This window comes from Lepidochelys olivacea (genome assembly GCF_965140295.1).
Source record: "Lepidochelys olivacea isolate rLepOli2 genome assembly, chromosome: 2".
Lineage (NCBI taxonomy): Eukaryota > Metazoa > Chordata > Testudines > Cheloniidae > Lepidochelys > Lepidochelys olivacea.
This window is the reverse complement of record NC_140412.1, coordinates 237,215,113-237,234,737: the sequence shown is the minus strand read 5'-3', so window position 1 is coordinate 237,234,737 and position 19,625 is coordinate 237,215,113. Positions and strand designations below refer to the sequence as shown.

At 44.3% G+C, this 19,625-nt stretch overlaps 1 protein-coding gene across 1 annotated transcript in view; it reads right to left on the bottom strand.

The window, feature by feature from the left end:
• APBB1IP (amyloid beta precursor protein binding family B member 1 interacting protein) overlaps positions 1-17,987 on the bottom strand; it is a 102,163-nt gene extending 84,176 nt beyond the window's left edge. Inside the window, exon 1 of the mRNA XM_084618092.1 lies at positions 17,819-17,987. The gene's annotated coding sequence lies outside the window, so the exon portion shown is untranslated. The remainder of the gene's footprint in view (positions 1-17,818) is intronic.
• Between the last annotated feature and the right edge of the window lie 1,638 nt (positions 17,988-19,625).

Here is a 19,625-nt window from a genome sequence, read left to right as displayed (position 1 = left end):
TGCAACAGAAAAATATACTACCAGAAACTCTGGCAAATAAAACAAAACAAGTGAGGAAATAAAATGCATGGGTTAACAATTACAATCCTATTCTAGAAATCAATGGTTCGCCTTCATCTAGGATACTGTTCTGTTCACCCCATCTGAAAGAGCACACTGCAGAACTAGAGGTGATTCAGAGGAGGGTGACAAGAATGATTAGGGAGGTGGAAACACATTCATGTGAAATCAGCTTGAAAAGATTGGGACTATTTTCCATAGAGAGGAGATAAATGAGGGTATGTTTACATTGCAATCACAGAGTGTGACTGCAGTCTGTGTAGATATCCCTGAGCTAGCTTTCAACTAGTTAGCTTGGTTACTGGTAGCCATGAAGCCGCAGCAGCATGGGCGTCAGTGTGGGCTAGCCACATGAGCGATTACTCAGAGTTCTGGGTGGGTTCATACAGCTCATGCTGAAGTGTGCACCACCCCAGTTTCACTGTCGTGGTTCTCATGATAGCTAGACTAAAGCTAGTTTGGGTATGTCTACATGAGCTGCAAGCACACCCCATGGCTGCAGTGTAGCAATAGCCTAAGAAAGAACATGATAAAAATACATCAATTTATGAATGGGCTAGAGAAGGTAGATTGGGGTCATCGATGTCATAAGTAGGGCCCTACCAAATTCATGGTGAAAAACGCATCACCAACCGTGAAATCTGGCATTTTGTGTGCTTTTACCCTATACTAGAGAGATTTCACAGGGAGACCAGAATTTCTCAAATTGGGGGTCCTCACCCAAAAGGGAGTTGCAGGGGAGTCACAAGGTTATTTTAGGGGGATCGTAGTATTGCCACCCTTACTTCTGTGCTGCCTTCAGAGCTGGGCTCCCAGCCAGCAGCCGCTGCTCTCCCATCCAGCAACCGCTGCTCTCCAGCTGCCCAGCTCTAAAGGCAGCGCCGCCGCCAGCAGTAGCCCGGAAGTAAGGGCAGCAGTACTGCAACCCACCACACAGCAACCTTGAGACACTCCCACACCTCCTTTTTGGGTCAGGACCCCTACAATTGCAACACCTTGACATTTCAGATTTAAATAGCTGAAATCATGAAATTTATGATTTTTAAAACCCTATGACCATGAAATTGACCAAAAGGGACAGTGAATTTGGTAGTCATAAAACAAAAACAAGGGAACAGCCAATAAAACTTGAAAGGTGAAAAATTCAGAACTGATCAAAGAAATACATTTTCATACAACACCTAATTACACTGTGGATCTCATGGCCACAGGATGCCATTCAGTCCAAGAACGTAGCCAGATTCAAAGCGGGGTTGGACATTTATGTAGACAGCAAGAGTTATAATAGTTAATGCAAGCAAACATTGAAACAGATATGAAACCGCATGGTTCAGGTGTCGAGCCAAACTAACTATTAGAAATTAATGTGAGATCTTCATAGGGGGAAGATTATCTCAAACAGTGGCCCCCAGATGATTCAGAGACAGGACACTGGTCTAGTTATACTACAGGTCTGTTCCATTGTGGCCACGCCTACATTCCTAACAGAGATACAATAGATGAGATGTGTTTAGGAAAGTTCTGTGGGTAAAACTCTGATTTCACCTACAGGTCTAGATGCACCAAGTTTGAAGATCCTAGCCAACTGTCTTTTGAATCATGATCTCTCAACTGCACAGAGCTTTAGTCCTAGAATGTCATTCTCTATGGGGGGAACATTCAGAAGGACCGTAGTTTTGCAGAATTCACTACAGAAGAGGAAGGTTGCAGCTCAGTTAGATCCCAGCTAAAGAAGCTAAAGTTTTAGAGTGATAGCATTGATGGCAGCTGCCTCCACTGTACCAGTCTTTCAAGATCATGAGTTCTCAACCAGAGGGTCACAACCAGGCCTGAGGATTAGGTGTCACAATCCCGTCTCTTTCTTTATGTGTAATAGGATGGGGGATCCTGGAACTCTTTTCTGTTGTAACATGGGGTCACGGTATGGAAAAGATTGAAAACCACAGTTGTAGATTTCCAGGATGACTAGCTTCCAGCATTGCTATTTCCTTAACATTCATATGCACAGCATTCTCCAAGAATATGCCAGCACACACAATTAATGCTGAAAACAGTCACCTAGCCTATTCTTCTAGGAAGTATGGAGAACCAGTTACTCTTGCATTAGCCACAGCTGAAAAAAAAACAAAAAAAACATAGAACTGCATATTTTTCTTGGGAGGGGTGTGGGGACATTTCATAACATTGTTCATGACAGACGGGAAGCCAACATATTACAGCAGTTGCATTAAGTTTGTGGTACAAGTTGCAAAGTAGACTAGCCAAAATAGTTTAAGAGCAAGTTTAAAAAGTCTTCCAGTTACTGGACTTAAAATCAAAATGACATATCAAAACAGTGATGTGGAAGAGTCCTTTTCTTAAGCAGATTTGTGGCACTACGGCTTCCTCAACTGACTACCTCGGAGTAGAAAATTTGACAATGTTTCCATTTAGCATTGTTTAGATCAGTGATACTCAGACTGAGACTTGTGAGCCACAAGTGGCTCTTCAGTGTGTCTCCTGTGGCTCTTTGCAGCACATGATATTAAAACACTGTGATTTAATTATTAACCAGTCTAAGTTATTAACCAATCAGGATGCTTTTACTATGTTAGTAACCAGTTGTAGATGATAAAATAATACTTGATCAGTGTGACAGGATCCCCAGGGTGCAACCTGGAACTGGGGTACCATTGGGTCCCCTTAACTCTCCAGCCTGGGCTGTCTCTCACAATGCTTTACTAGTGACATGCAGCAAAACCCTCCAGGCGCTGTCATCACTCAGCACAACAGCATATGCCGCCCCACACCTAGCTAGATTGCATGAATGCTCCTAGAGCCTCTCACGAATCACGTAGAGATAGGCACCAGCCAATTCCCCACAGCTCCCCAGCCTTACACAGCAGAGCTGTACCATTTTGCCCTGGTGAGAAGCCTGACCAGTGTAAGTTTATTATCCAATCTGCCCCTCCCTCAATGTGGAGAGGGCATGCACTAGCCTTTGTAACTGAGCTGAGATTTCCCAAGCATTTCAAGCAGAACACACTGTTTTAGGTAAAATATAAAACAGGTTTATTAACTACAAAAGGATGGATTTTAAGTGATTATAGGAGATAGGCATAAAAGGTCAGAGATAGTTACCAAAGAAAATAAAAGATAAGTGCACAATCTAAATCTCAAATCTTATTACACTGGGCAGTATTTAGATCAAGCACTTTTCTCACCCCACTGGATGTTATAGTTTGTAATACATGGGTTTCTCTCTTAAACCAGGGATGAGTCTCCTCAGTTGAAGTTCTTTGTCTTCTCAGCATCCTTGGTGCTTCCCGCATAGGTGGGGAAGGAGAAAGGGCAAAGCATGATGCCACTATCTCCTATTTTATATCCTTAGTCCATATGCCTAGAAGACACTTGCCTAGACATGTCCTGGTGGGCTTTGCTGAGTCACAGGATTGAGAAATCCTCCTGGTGGTTTTGTACAACTGAGTCACAGAGCTGAGCAGTCCCCATTGTGTGGTGCTTGCACAACTCTCACTGAATTGTAAATTCCTTGATTACAACTCCCCTACTGATTAATGGTCGATTAACACCCTCCTGGGAATGGTTAGCAGTAGAGACTCTCAAACATACAACATATTTCAGTAGCAACCATACAGCAAAGTCTCATAATTTCATACACACTAATGATAGACATATTTTGACAAAACAACGGGTTTCAGCAGATCATGACCTTTCACATATCTTACATGACATGTTTTGTATGAAATATCACAACCATATATGAATGATGATTATGGGGTTTGCAGGGTGCTATTTTGAGCTATTGTGTCACAGACAGTCATTTTGCTCTCAGAAAAAAATATATATATAAACATTTCCCCCGTCATACTGTTGAAATATAAATACATAGTATTATAGTAAATGAAACAATAAATTCAAACTACTGTGACTCTTTTGGGTAATATTGATCACTAATTTGGCTCCTGAACCACTGAGGTCTGAAGATCACTAGTTTAGGTCAACATGTGCTATGAATAAGGCTAAGATTTAGACACAGGTATTTTTAGTAAGAATCATGGACGGGTCACGGGCAGTAAACAAAATTCATCGTCTATGACCTGTCCATGACTTTTACTATATAAATACCCAACTAAAACTTAGCAGCTCCTGGGGCCCCAGGCGCTGCTGCTCTGGGGGGCCCCAGGACACCGCTGCTGTGGGGGCCTGCAGGCCGACGGCTAGCCTCTGCACTGGCCATGGGAGCTGACTGCCCCCAGCCATGCCTGCTCTGAGGCCCCAGGGACCACTGCTCAGGCGCTCCCCAGGGCCAACCACCCTGGGGCTGCTGCTCGGGCGCTCCCCAGGGCCAGCTGCCCCAGGCCACCCAAGCAGCAGTCAGCAGCTGGCCTTGGAACAGCTCCCGGAACCGCTGCTCGGGCACACCTCAGGGCCAGCCACCCCAGTGCTGCATGAGCTGCAGCTGGTGCGGCTGGCCCTGGGGCCGCTCCAGCAGCACCCAGTGCGGCTGGCCACAAGGCGCCCAAGCAGCTGGCCCCAGGGCCAACTACTCTGGCAGCCCTGGGATCAGCCACACTGGCCATTGCAGCTGCGGAAGTTACAGAGGTTGTGGAAAGTCACGGAATCCGTGACTTCTGTGACCTCCATGACAGAATTGCAGCCTTAACTATGAATAAGCTTGTTGTACATTGCTTCAGAGACCACTTGGATCACAATTCTTCATGAACATTGCAGGGAAGATTTTGACGAACGTCCTGTAGGTCTATGTCATCCCAATTCTCAGGGGGTGACCCCGGCATGGGAAAATGCTTGACAATCAAGTCCACAGCTTGTACCCTGCTGCCTACTCCAGAATTACATACCCAGAAACAAACACAGAGCATCAAAAGAAGAGCATCAGAAATGCCCACGGATTCTACCCCTATAGCACAGAAACTGGGTATGCAATTTTGCTTCTGTATTTGAGGGCCCAGAGAGACTGAGGGAGACAAAGGACTATTTTAAAGGTTTCCCACAGAAATTGGAACCAGCAAAGGGGTTATAGGCAGAAGATGGGAAAGGTTCGAAGAAACCCTAACCACTAACAGGCAGCATAGGGAGTAGGTCTGGGTGGTGAATAGAGCGGAATATTTCAGCTGCAGTGGATGGCCACTCCTTGGTGTAATCTGGAGCCCAGGGGTGAGAGAGTGACCAGGGTCTGCTGTACTACCTGGAGATGACGAACAGAAAGCCCCTGAGACAAAGGGAGATCACAAAGCTGGGGCACTTTCTGAACCTGGTGAAGGCTAAGAGTAAGTCTACACTGCACAGTTGTCACTAAAACTTTTGTCTTTCACAGGTACTTAAAAAAAAAAAACCTGCGAAAGACAAAAGTTTTGCTGACACAAGCGACAGTGTGAACGCAGCTTTGTCGGCAGGAGCGCTCCTGCCGACAAAGCTTATGCCGCTGGCAGAGCTGGAAGTATTTTGTCAACAAAAGTGCCAACAAAATACCACAAAAGAGTGTTCACACTTGCTGTCTTTTAGAGACAAGGCTATATCGACACAGCCTTGTCGCTAAAAGCTGCGTAGTGTACACAAGGCCTAAGGGACTAATTTGTGTTGTTTAAAACTTTGCGTTGGATTCTCTTGTTGATGTTCAGAAGGAGAGAATTTCTGAAGTGTTGTGCCACATCAAAGCACAACAACACTCAGTGAAAGAGGGGAAAATAAGGCATGGGGCACCTGAGGAGGGTCTGTGGATGACGACTTGTTTACAGAACCCCTTGTACACAGTAATATCTCTACTTAGCATCAATTTTAGTGTGGATTTCAGTCTCAGAAAAGCACAGAATTTTTGCTCTGTGTCACGAACAGCCTAGATCATCTTATTTCTACCTTATAATTTAATTCTCTCTCTTAAACTGATTATATATCCACAAGCATAGGGTGTGAGTGAGTGGAGAATTGTGCTTTGGTATTATTTTACACCAAACATAAATGACTACAGAAAGTGCAAGACAGTGTAGAATTAAACTCAGAATTATTAGGGTCCCCTGACTCCAAAACTCAAATAGTGAAGGATTGATTGCAGTCAGTAAGAAATCTGTGATACTGAATTTCTTCACACATTTTTCCACAGTGTTTTTAGGTACTTCACAGTTTAGTGTTGACTAAAACTTGTTATGTTACTTGTTTTCCCTCCAAGTTCCCATCTTTTACTGAGTACCCTCAGTGTCTTCTGATGTAGAGACCATGTTGTATGCCTGCTGCAAAGATCTGAAGAGTTATCACAGTTCTGATTTGTTGACAAATATTAGTGGATTACCCAAATAGCAGGGAAAGAGAGGAGAGGGACTGGGGAGGGAGAGAGAATGAGGGGAGGAATCTGGGGACCAGCAAGGGATAAATAGGATGGGGAAAAACTAAAAAGAGATCAGAGGGACACAGGTTGTAAACAAAATACTGAGGGTAGGGGGAAGGATAGTATAAACTAAAGACAAGAGAAGGGAGGAAAAAAGTTACTGTACAAAAGAATTATATATAGGAATTCCCATACTGGATCTGATCAATGGTTTATCTAATCTGGTGTCTTATCTCCAATCATGACTTGTATCAGATACAATTAGAGGTAAGCATAAGAAACCCTGTAAACGACAAGTATGGAACAATCTGCCTATAAAGAAAATATCTTCCTAATCCCAGACTGTTAGTAACTGGTTTACGCCACAACGCACTAATTTATTTTATGTAACTGGATGTTCTCTAACAAGGGAGACATAAACTCAGGAAAGATGGAGGAAAAGACCCCAAGATATAATGCAGAAAGTATTTAAATAGGAGTGCAGGGAAAAGGGAGAGACCAAATCCAAAGAAAATTTAGTAAGTGTGTGTTTTTAATTTTATACAAAATCCAATGCCAATGTTAATGGAGCATTATATGTTTCAGTTTAGTTTATGTACACCAACTACTGTGCAGACACTTTCACTAGCGAAGTGCATAGGTTCATAGTGAGCAGGAGCACTAGCGGGGAAGGTATTCTGAACCTTCACTAGCAGGCTTAGTAATTCTGGCTAGCAGAGACTGGGTAAATGTTCATGTCTTGTATTATATCCCTTGGATAGGCTATCTCCACCACGAGGAAAATGAGGTACTGAATGGCTATGGGGGGACTCAGACAATGGCTACGAAGGGAGCTGTGCTGCTATGGGGAAACATGGAGTCATTACAAAGGGACATTCCATCCGAAGGAATATCTGCATAGTTGTGCTTGGGTTGCAGGTTATGCACCCTCTGCAGAGCTGCAAACTGCTCTGCGGAGTCTATAGAGGAAATTTAGAGGAGGATCACATGGCTTTTCCGACAGAATGTTCCCCTTCATGCCACCCCAACCCTCCGTCGAGATAGCGGGGAACTGAATGACTGTGCTGGAAAGAGCCAACAATTATGTGATGGTGGAAGGGAGGCTATTAGAGACACACCAGAAGGGCTCTGCCCAATCTTATATAAAGACACGATCCACACCACTGAAAATGGGATTAAAAATGCCTTAGCTTTGGTGCTGAGTCCATACTTACAACTGACCTATCCTAAAGCCACCAACTCTTCCGCCCGTGCTGTATTAGTGCTAGGTTATCAGGATTACTAGCCTCCCTTCTAGCAGCAAACTACAAAACCAAACTGTAGCTGCTGCAGTTATGGGTGTGTTCTACTTCCATGCCCATTTGTAGTGCACACCCTTACTTGTTTACAATGATGGCTTATCTCCGCAAGCATTTCCCCACTGAGCCCTGGCCTCCCAGATACCAAAGTTGGTCAAAAAACACAGCAGAAGGGGAGAAAAACCCTCTGTTCTGATAGACTACATAGCTTTCAGAAATGGACCTAACTCTTACCTCAAGTGAGAAAGCTGTTTGTTTGTTTTATCTTACAGTCAAACTGACACTAACTACATCAGCAGCATTCAGAAAGAGTCTTTTGGCCAGTGCTGCTGATGCATCCTTATTGTTTCTGTGTTGTGATAGAATTCTAACAACATTGAAGGGGGGAATCGGGGGAGAAGCTAATCATTTAAAAAAATCTATTCTGCTTTCCAGGCACACAGAAGCACAGTGGGGAAAGTAACAAATACTTTCCTCATGGATTGTAATTTCCAAATGGACAACCTACCCTAAATTCTCAATTACTGAGAGACAATCTTCACTCATTGACATATTTGCTTTCCACAACCAACTCTCTGTATAAATTTTCATGCATGATATACCCGAATACTTGGATGCTAATATCTAAACTGTATTCTTAAATTTATTCACCTAAATTTGGGTTAATGCTGATTTTGTTTTTAAAGTCATACGATACATATGGTACATATTTTGTATTTTTGGATAATCTAAGCACTATACCCAGATATACAGACACTCTTTTCTCAACCTATGTCTTATATAATTTTTTAACATTAGCTTTAATAAAAATTTTAAATCTGCTCTGGCACTGCCTAGCTACTAAGGAAACAACACTCTCATCCTTCTGTAATTAGAGGATTTTATGAACACTCTTCTAACACTCACCACTCTTCTTTGTACCCTGACCTCCAGCAAGTCTACTTCACTCCTACCCCCTTTATTCCAAAGAGCATCTCTCAGGCTTCTATATGCCACATGCCCTGCCTCCCTCCCTTGAAATCTCTCCTCCTTACCCACCCTTTTCCATAGTCCTTCACACTATGATCCTCCAGTTAATTCTCTCTAAGTATTAACGTTTTTTAGGGGGGAAATAGGTGCTAATATGATCTGTACTGCCCAAGAAAGTGCACAAGCTTCTTATGTTTGCCCTCCCTCCATCCCACTTGTCTTTTTATCTTGCCCAGAGTCCTCTCTTGTCATGATCTGGAAGCTGTTAGTCATGATCAGTTTCTACTGGAAGCTATGCAGGGGAGGAGTTGTATTTTTACTCACCATGAGAAGCAGCCTGCAAACCCATGTGCTATATTCAGCTGTTAAATAATAATCACTTTGAGTCAGAAAGTATTAGAGGTCAAAAACACTACTTTAAATAGATGGGGTTGCATTCAACCCTGCTTTGTGCACAGCATTAAACAGGTGCAGGGTAACAGCAGAAAGTTTGCTCACACCAGAACCCTGCAATGTCTGCAACCCTCTTCTCCACCAGAGGGACTTGTAGGGGTTGTGCTGGCTGGGGATGGCCAGAAAACTCAGGTACAGTTCGTGTGCCTCTGGGGATATGATAAGCCTCTGGCTACTGGCAATGTATCTGATTGAAGCGTGAGAATCTCCCAAGTTCAAAAATAACTTTGTTCCTGTGTTTCCTCTAATATAACTGTAAACAAAAAACTTATTTTAAAAAGTTGCATAAGAATTTTGTATTTGTGATAGCTGCTTGCTTGTCAGCGCTGGAGGCCATTATTTGCAGGTCAGATACAGCACAAGCACCCAGAGGAGCTTCAAGCTGGTCTGCTAATGTTCCCTCCAGGGCCTGGTGGGTGCACAACTCTAGGAGCGGAGAGTAGCTCAGTCCATATGTAGTCAGCCATCAACCTTTTTTTTGTGGGTGGCGAAAAGGGTACTAATTGTGGTGAAGGCTTTTTGAAATGTGCAGCCGTGGGAACTGAACTGAGTCCACCAAAATAACAGGTTTCAGAGTAACAGCCATGTTAGTCTGTATTCGCAAAAAGAAAAGGAGTACTTGTGGCACCTTAGAGATTAACCAATTTATCTGAGCATAAGCTTTCGTGAGCTGTAGCTCACGAAAGCTTATACACCAAAATAACTTCACTGAACTGCCATGAGGTTGGTAAACTTTCAGTTGCTACTGATGTGGGCTGGGCTCTTACAAGCAATCCAGAGGTGGAAGGCTCGGTGCCCCATTACTAGTCTTCTGTCCCCTTCCATCAGATGGATACACTAGTTATCTAATTTTAAAATTTTGGACTGAGGAGACTGCTTGTTTCCTGGAGTCTATGAATAAAGGTACCTGTTGGGGGATGGGGCAGAGTGCTAGAAGGCCCATCTTCCATTCCCTAAGTTACCTTGATAATGCTCCTGAGTGGGAGTCAGGCAAAGCCTGCATTGGGCCTTCTGCTCCAGCTGCTCTCTCACCACCATGGACTAGCAGTGCGGCTAAAGTCAGATTTACCCCTCCTTCTGTAGCTTCTCCCTGCCAGGCACAGGATGATAAAGTGTCCACTGAAGCACTAGTCTATCACTGGGCTTATCTGAGGACAATGGAGAACTTTCTGTTGTCAGGGATATGAGGGACAGTAGCAGCAGATGCATGGCGTGTATTAATACTTATTCATATTTTCCAGGCAGCGTCCATCACTTTAATAGTAACAGTCATGAGAATGTAACCACATTCATAGTGTGAGTGAAAAATCACTTCAGAGGAGAAGCCCCGTAAGAAGTGTCCCTGCCTGTTGAGGGGTGGAGACCCTAACATTTCTGAACAATAACAGGGAAGACATTTTAGCTGCAAATATTTTGATTGCCCTCTTCCTTCCCAGGGCCATCACTCCTCTGTCTATAAGTCCCTTCCCCCCACTACTTTTGATGTGCTCTGAAGAATTTGCCCAGTGGCCTTCAAATCCCTTTCCTTTCTCTCCTCCGTACCAGATGGCTGTTCCTTCAACCTAGCTCTCCAATGGCTACTGAGTGCTCACTCCCCTGAAGCAGCCATCTCTGGGGGACTTCCAGGTGTGGCCATGTTCTCCCTTGATCAATAACAGTTATCCTAGAGGACCTACGTATCAGATCCCATTGCCCTGAACCTGGTGCAGTCATTTACACCAGCGCAAAGTGAGTCTGAATCATTACCATTCTGATTTCATAGAGCTTTAGAGTCCATTTTACCGGAGTGCAAATGACCACACAAGATTCAGAGCAACAGAGAATCTGGCCACTGTCTGATGGATATCCTCCTCCACATATCAAAGAATCCCACTCACCACTGCATGGAATAAGACCTGCCCAGTTTCTTAAATGGCAGAGTGTAGGCTGAGTCTTCCAAGATTGCCAGAGTAACCCCAAAATACACTACCTTGGGATTTCCTTAGCGCTGCAGTTCTAGCCTTCAAGCTGCAATGAACAGAACTGACATCTCTCAGCTCCAAGCCGTCAGCACAACACTGTCCAGAAGCATTTCCTTCCCCTGCTGCTGCAATACATAGCCTCTAGATTAAACTTCATGTAGATTGAGGCAGCAGCAGTGACATCTGTAGGATCCCCAAAATGTCTAAGGAAACTAGTCATCTGGCATCCCCTGAAAAACTGAGACACCAGTAGCATTTCTCAAAACTTCATTGCATTGAGACCCCCTTCTGACAACAAAAATGACCATATAGCCCTGGGAAGAGGGACTGAAGCGCCGCCCTGGGTGGAGGGGTCAAAGTCAAAGCCTGAGCCCCATCACCCAGGGCTGAAGCTGAAGCCTGAGTCCCACGGCCCAGGGCTGAAGCCCTTGGGCTATGGCTTCAACCCTGGGTGGTGGGACTCAGTCTTTGGCTTCAGCCCTAGGTCCAACAAGTCTAATGCCAACCCTGGTGACCCCATTAAAATGGGGTCCTGACCCACAGTTTGAGAACCACTCGCTGAGAGGATAGGCAGCCTTACTCTCAGGGCTCCTGTAGATAGCAAAGCGATCCTGGAGCATTAGGGAAAAGATCTGGGGAGAGGGCAGGAAAATCTTGAGAGGGAGGGTGTTGGGGGCATAGAGTACAATTGCATTTGGATTGCCAAATGTTGCTCATACATCAGGGCCTGTGTACTCTAATAATTTTATTAAGATGATGTTGAAGTAAAAAGAAAACGTTACAGATTTTAAGCATAGAAGTTTCTGGTTATCAGGGAATAAGGTACAGATGATCAAGGGGTGTGAAATTCGGTTTAGGAACGGGTAGCGTAAGGAATACATAATCTGCAATCTCCCCGATTGGGGGTAAAAGCTTAACGGGTCAAAGTACAGACATTGAGATATGGGGGTATGTTGTTCATATAATGGCTATGTTCAGATGTGGAGTATAATGAGTGGATATGATGATGAGGATGGATTTAATGTTCAGTGAGTTTATGGTTCCAGTTCATATGATCCAATGGAAAAAGTCTCTGTTATTACACTCTACTCCCTTCCCTATAAACTATATTCTTCATATCCCTTTCCAAAAACTCTTTATCTTTTCTTTCAATATATCTTGACCTGTTTAAAAATAGTGCTAGCTGATTTGGCATTGTACTGAAGAATTTGCTTTGTTGCCTGCTGATGTGGAGCGAAAGTGAAATAAATTGACAGGGATGTGTTTCCCAATACTACTGATACCTCTTCTTTCCCTGCAATGGTATGAAAGCTCTAACATTGGCCCCTGTGTCCTCTGAAAGCTTTCTGATAATACTACTTTGTACTTATCTGAGCCTCTCAAAGCACTTTGCAAACATCAGATGTTCTAATAAGTAAGGAGCAATTCCCCATACAATGAAATCACTCCCAAAGGAGCAAGGGATGCCTCTGTATTCTAGGCCAACTATTCATCTCATCCAACCTATTGATCCATTGCTTCCCTAGACAGTAATGTTGGTGTGGCTTCACGCAAGGGACATGGTTCACTATTGCTGTGAAAGAGGAGAAACTGGGATGGTTTAGTTTCTCCTCAAGCTTCCAGGAGAGAGAAAAGTGGATGATTCTCAGATATCCTTCCTTCTCCCCCATCCCCCCACATCCCCAGCTAACTCCATTCTGAGACTCTGCTTAAAAATGAGGGCTCACATAACCCTTTTTTCATTTACAATGTTTGCTCCCAATTTGTGAATAAAAGGCGACAAGTGATTTTATTTCCTGTCGCAACTTTAAAGTGGGAATTTTCAGAGTAGTTTGATAGCAACTATTAAAAAGTTAAACTTTTTTCTCAAATCAGTAGATGGATCTCTCCCTCTCCCCTCAACTTAGATGAATTTTAGATCAGCAGTTAGTTACTGCTCTCGTCACTTTCCCTGCAGGAAGCACAATTGTACAAATAACACGGTTTCTCTCCACTGAGAATCAGTCTGGCATATAAAGTGTCTGGCCTGAAATGCCGACTTTTCTTCTGAATGGGATGAGGAAGTACATTTTTTTTTACAGAAGAAGACTGGAGCAGTAATTGTACTTAGAAGGGCTCTTAGCCCTGGGGTGGCCAAACTATGAGCCATTGGGAGGGACTGAGTTGCAGCCTAATAGGAGTTTGATGGCTGCAGGTAACCTGCATTAAATGGAGTGGATTTCAGTCACCCACATCTATAGTATACCCGTAGTATTACCGTGCCTTAAGATGCAGCACTGCATGCTGGGACAGCTAGCCTCCACAGACTATACTTCTGAATAAGTGAGGGTAGCCATAGGCCACAATGCAGAATCCTTCTGCGCCTCATTTACCTACAAAGATTTGGTCCTGACACCATGTGACTAGTGACTCTCCTTTGTGTCTTATGTAGCCACCAGGCTGAACATCTAGGTCATGCGGAAAAGTTTATTTGTACAGACACGCTAAAAGTAACAAATACCACCAAGTTTTGAATTAGTTAAGCAATATCCTGCTCCTCACAGTGTGTGTATAGTTTGCCACTGGAGGAAGAATCAGGGTGACTCTGAACTGCTCTGCTCATAAGAACTGCAGGTTCTTTGCCCGACGCTAAGAAAGCACTGAGTCACCATCTTTTGCCCCCTTGAATAGGTTTTACTGCAGAAAAAATAAAGAACTAAAGAGACACAGGATCAAAGAAAACACAAGTTTAGACAAAAGCTCTACATGTTCCACTCTGTCAACTGAGGTTACCTTTACTAACTTAAAAATGGACACCCCAAACCTACGTCTTTGGGAAATGTTTGTAAAACTAAAGCAACTAAATCCCAGAGAGATGTTCTGGCTAAATCTCATTCTTAGAGCAGAATTTAGCCTTTTCCTGTTTTTAATGTTCCATTAGGACATGGAAGAATGCATTTAGCGGACACATCACTGAGGCAGTTTGTAGAGGCTGCTCAAGGCCTGACACATGGTTAAGTTATAGGTAGCACAGTAAAGTGTTAAAAATGAAATGCAAACCAAACCGACACCAACACAATTGTTTACATAATGAATATAGCCTTGAATTCAAAAGGCATCAGCACCTGCTTGAGGATGTTGTGCACTAAGCGATCGGGATTCCCATCAACAATTTGCAGCAAGAGTTGAAACACAAATTACTCAATTCAGTCTTTAAGGTTCCTGTCCGTTGTTTGATTCCAGCCACTAGAACAGCTTGTTACTATTGTAGCATTCACAGGGAGTGTTTAAAGAAAAGAACAACAAGCAATACCCCCACTACTCATTTTCCAAACATACATACCATCTTCTCAAAAGCTAAAACAAACAGGGTTGTTCAACTATGCATCTTACTTTGTTGATTGCCTGAAACCTCCCCCAGACAGTCACAGCCCATAGTGCAGAGTTAATTGTCTCCATTTGACCTACCTAGATATTGCAGATGAAAAATACATCTTGAAGTGATACTTGCACAAAATGTGTGTTCGAATGCATTGAACATCCACTGGGGGAAAGGTGTTTTTAATTAAAAAATGTGCAGGGGGGAGAAGAGAGTGAATGTTCTGGGAAAAATCTGAGAATTTTTAAAGAGCAATGTTTCACATTATAACAATATTTCTGCATGCTGAGGCTTATATTTTATCCTTGATCTTTGTGCAGATCTCTCAGCGTGAAGTCTCCACAGTGGAGTCTCATATTACCTAACTTTCATTTCATTAAAAACAAACATCTGTGCCTAAATGGCATGAACCAGGAATATCTCCACTGAATTCAGTGGAATTGATCCTGCACAAAACTGATGTGAGGGTGGAATAATCCTTGGTTACATTGACCAGTATATGGTGTAGTAATATTCTACAAGAATACCACGTAGCATTATCACTAATTAAAAACTAAACAACAACTGACAAATCACTTTAAAAGTACACTATGTTTTGATGTGTTACTCTTAGTTTTACTTCTCAGCTAACATAATGCAGTCCTTCACGTCAGGTCTTCCAGCCATTGGTGTGAATTTAAGGAAGTTCTTCTACTAAATACTAAATTCTAATATGCAACTTACAGGATATTAAGAGCCATTTCAATTAAAAGAAATTAAACAAAACGCAGAAATGTGAAGTCATGAACTTGCTGCTAAAAACAAAGGAAGTACCTTTTCTTCAAAACAGAAAGGTATTGTTAATCAGGATACATGACAATTACAGTGGCTTAATGGAAATTGCCTTCTGCTGCCTTACATTTTACATAACTGTAATGCAATGTCATTCATATATAAAATTCTACAGAGCACATTCAACCCTAGTTATATTCCCATTTACCTCCATTAATTGTGCCCACTTATGCCACGGTTGAATCCGATCTCCACAGTAAACAATGTGGCACTTCCACCTATTTAGGCCATGCCAGGTTTGGCTTATTATTATTTGTGCCTAGAAGCCCTAATCATGGATCAGGACCCACATTGTGCTAGGTGCTGTACAAACCAGAACAAAAACATGGTCCCTGCCCCAAAGATCTAAGCACAATTTTTGCTGTAACAGGACACAACTTTGCATAGATAATAAATAAGACATGTAAAATACTTAAACAAAAAGACATTCCTAATCTAGCACTTCATTAAGACGATGGCATATATTTTACAGCTATGACACTGGGACAAAAATCAGATTGAAACCAATAGTGAGTGACTGTAAGGATCAATATTCTACTAAAACAGAACATTATTGTAAAGATGATGCTATAATACTGAAACAATATGAGGTGTGAAACTTCATTAACTCTGACATTAATGGATTTATACATGAAACTGGTATTTGTTAAAAGTGAACATCTGTAGCCAAAAACAAGGATTTTGGGGAACTTGCAGAAGGAATCAAAAGCAAGAGATAAATACCTGATCTAAAAATACTGAAAATGAAGAAGTTTGGGATTACACATCCAAGCTCGTATTTTGGCTCAGAATTAAACGAACCATGATAATGAGCTTTCATGGTTCAGCCTTCTTTCTAAAAGTAGTGTCCAGGGTTAAATGCCTGACTACATTTAATCCTAGTATTTTCTCAATAGGGACTGCAGAATCTAGCCCACAGAGAGAGAATGCTCCTTGAAGCATACTTAATAAACATTAATGAAAATTAACTTGCAGAGAAGAACAGCACCTTTAACTACAAAAACAGACTTCCTATAATACCAAGTATGGTAAATCAAATGAAAATTGATATTACTATTACATTAATAAATTATTTTTATCCAGGTCAAATCTGCTTGCCTTGCTCCATTACGTGGTCTTAAATAGAACTACTTTGCATGAGTAAGGTGAGGAGAACTTGGCCCTAAATGTTTTTCCAGAGAAGTAAAAGAGGAAACATTATTGTTGTTCTCTGAATTCTCTTAACCTATATTCATTATCATTTACTTAGATGACCTCATGTTTTGCAAGCACAGATAAAGATATACTCCCTGCCCTGAAGATAGAGATACCAGTTTTTTAGATATCCTAAGCAGATTACAATCTTGCATGAATAAAGGCCCATACTGGGTACTGAATGCCACAAGTAATTAACTCATTGGGATTTGTGGCTTCCAGAAAAAAGGACAGTTTATTCTTAAATCCAGCTAATACTAACAATGATTTTTAAATGAGTCTTTTCCTCAATTTGTATTTAAAATACGATTGTTTTTCTTCTTTGGTGCACTATACTCAGTTCTGTCCAGTTGATGTGTTCAGTGCAAAGTGTTCATCCTTACCACTGTACATTTCTTTTATAACACCAGGTATAGCATAATATGTATCCTTTAGTTTCAATCACCTAATATGCAATTTTAGGATCACAGTCATCTGTTTGATTTCTATTTATAATAGGAGGGAAATTTAAAATAAGTTCCCCATAATGAGGAATTTCCACAGGAAACCACAGAACCATGTGCAGTAATGATCCAGCCCCAACTCTTATTCCCCGGAGAAGCCTTTATTCACACAGTAGCCCCCTTGGCTTTATTAAGATCACTTGTCCTAGTAAGGCCTACAATGGTAAGTAACGGGTACAGGGTTGGGCCCACTTGTTATTTAACGTTTATATTGCAACAATGCCAGGAAGCCACAATGGGGCCAGGGCTTCATTGTGCTACGCCTGTACATAATGTATTATGCTTTTAGCACCTTTTGATCTGGGGATCTCCAAAGCTCTTCATAAAAGGGGGAAGGGGAGTAGGCAGCATTATTCTCCCCTATCCCAGAGGGGTCATTCCCATGGTGGCAGAGAATGACCGCAGGGACACGGGGCTCTCATCTCTCCTCCCCATTGAAGTTCCCCAGCCCCCGGGCATGACTCCCCTCCGCTCCGCCCGGGCCTCCCGCAGGCTGGGCGAGCAGGGTGGCGCCCGCCTGTCGAAACGGAGCGGCTGGAGCTGATGCGCTTGCTGCAGCTTCCGCGGCAGGAAGCTTGGCAGCGATGGCGAAACAGCCCGCGGAGAGGAGCGCGCACGCGACCCTTTCCCACCCAGCGGCGGGCAGGTGGCCGGGCGGAGACTGTCCCTGGGGGGCCGCTCCCTCCCCAGCCGCGGGGCTACCTACAGGGGGCAGACCCCGGACCTTCACCTGCACCAGGTGGCTCTGCGCCCCTTTGCCCAGGGAGCCTCAGGTCAAAGTCACCCTCCCCCAGCAAGCGGGCCCGGGCCAGTGACCGCCGCTGACTGGCAGCGGCCCGCGCCGCTCTTACCTTGCTGGAGTTTCCCCGGCTGGCCTGGCCGCCCGGGCTGGAGAAGGCGCCTGGGGCAGCGGGTGCGAGGAGCAGCGAGCCGGCTCGGATCACACAGCCAGGGCCGGGGCAAGGCGTGCAGCCGGCCCCAGCCTTGTTCGTTCACCTCTCACCAGCCCCCACCCAGGCACGCCGCTTCCCTCTCTGTGAGGAAGTGCTGTTGGCCTATCAGCCGAGTTCAGTGGGTGAATCGTGTCACGTTCAGCACCCCCACACCGAGGTGCTCTGGGGAGAGGGACCCACCCCAGGCACAGACACGCCCCCTCCCTGGGGACAGGGACCCCTTCCCAAACATTTCGCACAAGCCCCCCAAATGCTGGGAAGAGAGGTGCCTGCCACTGCCTGGCACCCTCCTCTTGAGGAAAGCCAGACTCCCCCATTCCCAGGCTCCCTGCAAAGACTCCCCACAAATCTGCTCTTCCCACTCCCGGCCTGCCAAATCCTGTGGAGGGGGAATACCGAGGCAGTGCAAGGAACTCCCAGGTCCAGGGTGAAGGGGACTGCCAGTGATTAATTTGTAATGAACGGTGCTGGGGCTGAAGCAATTAGGTGCTGGGGCTCAAGCAATTTTTTACTTTCATAACGGATGCAGCAAGCCAGAGGTGAAGGGCTATGAATTGCCAAGCCTAGAGGTGCCGGGGCTCAACCCTGGCAAGCCCTGGCAGAAATTAAGCCCTGGGGTCTGCCCTACTCACTGCCCCAGATCGCCTCCCACTGCTTACCAAGCAACCCCACCCAATTCTGGGTGAAGAGAGGCTCCCTACCCCACACCCCAAATACTGGAGACAGGGACCTTTCTGGAGCCTCTCTGCAACCAACCCAGATCCTAGGCGAGAGGGACTCCCTACACAGGCTGCAATCTGCACTTACAGCCCCCAGAGAGAGGCCTCTCCCTCCCCACCCTCTCACTGCCCCAGTGTCAGGGGCCTGTCTGCTGCCTGTGCCCCTTGGGGTTTGTTTCACCCTTGCTGTCCCGTCTCTGCTTGCTGTGTGTGAGGCACACATGCAGAGATGTTCCCCTTGGCTCTTTGCTTACTGAGATTTTCTGCTGGTCACACACATCTGCCACTGACTGCAACTGTAAAGTACCCAAGAGAGCGAGAGCTTGAGAGTCTCCCTCTCTGGCATGCTGGGGCTGGGCACCTCCCTGTCTGAAGTGAATGTGCACAGGACGGAAATGCCAGCAAACAAAGAATCAGCTGCAAGCTCTGCCTAGGCTGGGTGTGGATAGGGACCAGGCCAGGAGGGGAGTTGCACTCCCATACACAACATTGCCACACTAACCACCATGCAGGGGAAAGCAAGGGGTTATTTGTGTCCCAGGGGGAGCAGCCTTCGCTGCTCTGGCACTGCACCAGTCCCTTCCCCATTCTCTCTCCCCTAAGCTGATTACTTTACCCTGTGACCTATCTTCGTTCCCCTTCTTTGCCTCTCTTGTTTGATCCTCTACTGTTTGATCCTCTCTGGTTTCACATGTTAGCCCCCTAGAATCCCCCCTCCCTTGTACTGTAGCTTTTTCTGTTTCACTTCCTCAATCCTGCAAACATTTATACCTAATTTTAATCAAAAAACCGAGTCCCCATTGAAGTAAGTGGGCCTGGTTACATGAGTCAAATTACTCACACACCTAAGCGTTTGCAGGATCGGGGCCTAAAACCATAAACTGAGGGTACAAAGTGCTGTCAAATGCACATAATAAACTGGACGGGGGGGGAATAGAGAAAATTCTCTTTCTTTTTTTTTATTTTGTTATAATAATCCGAAGTGT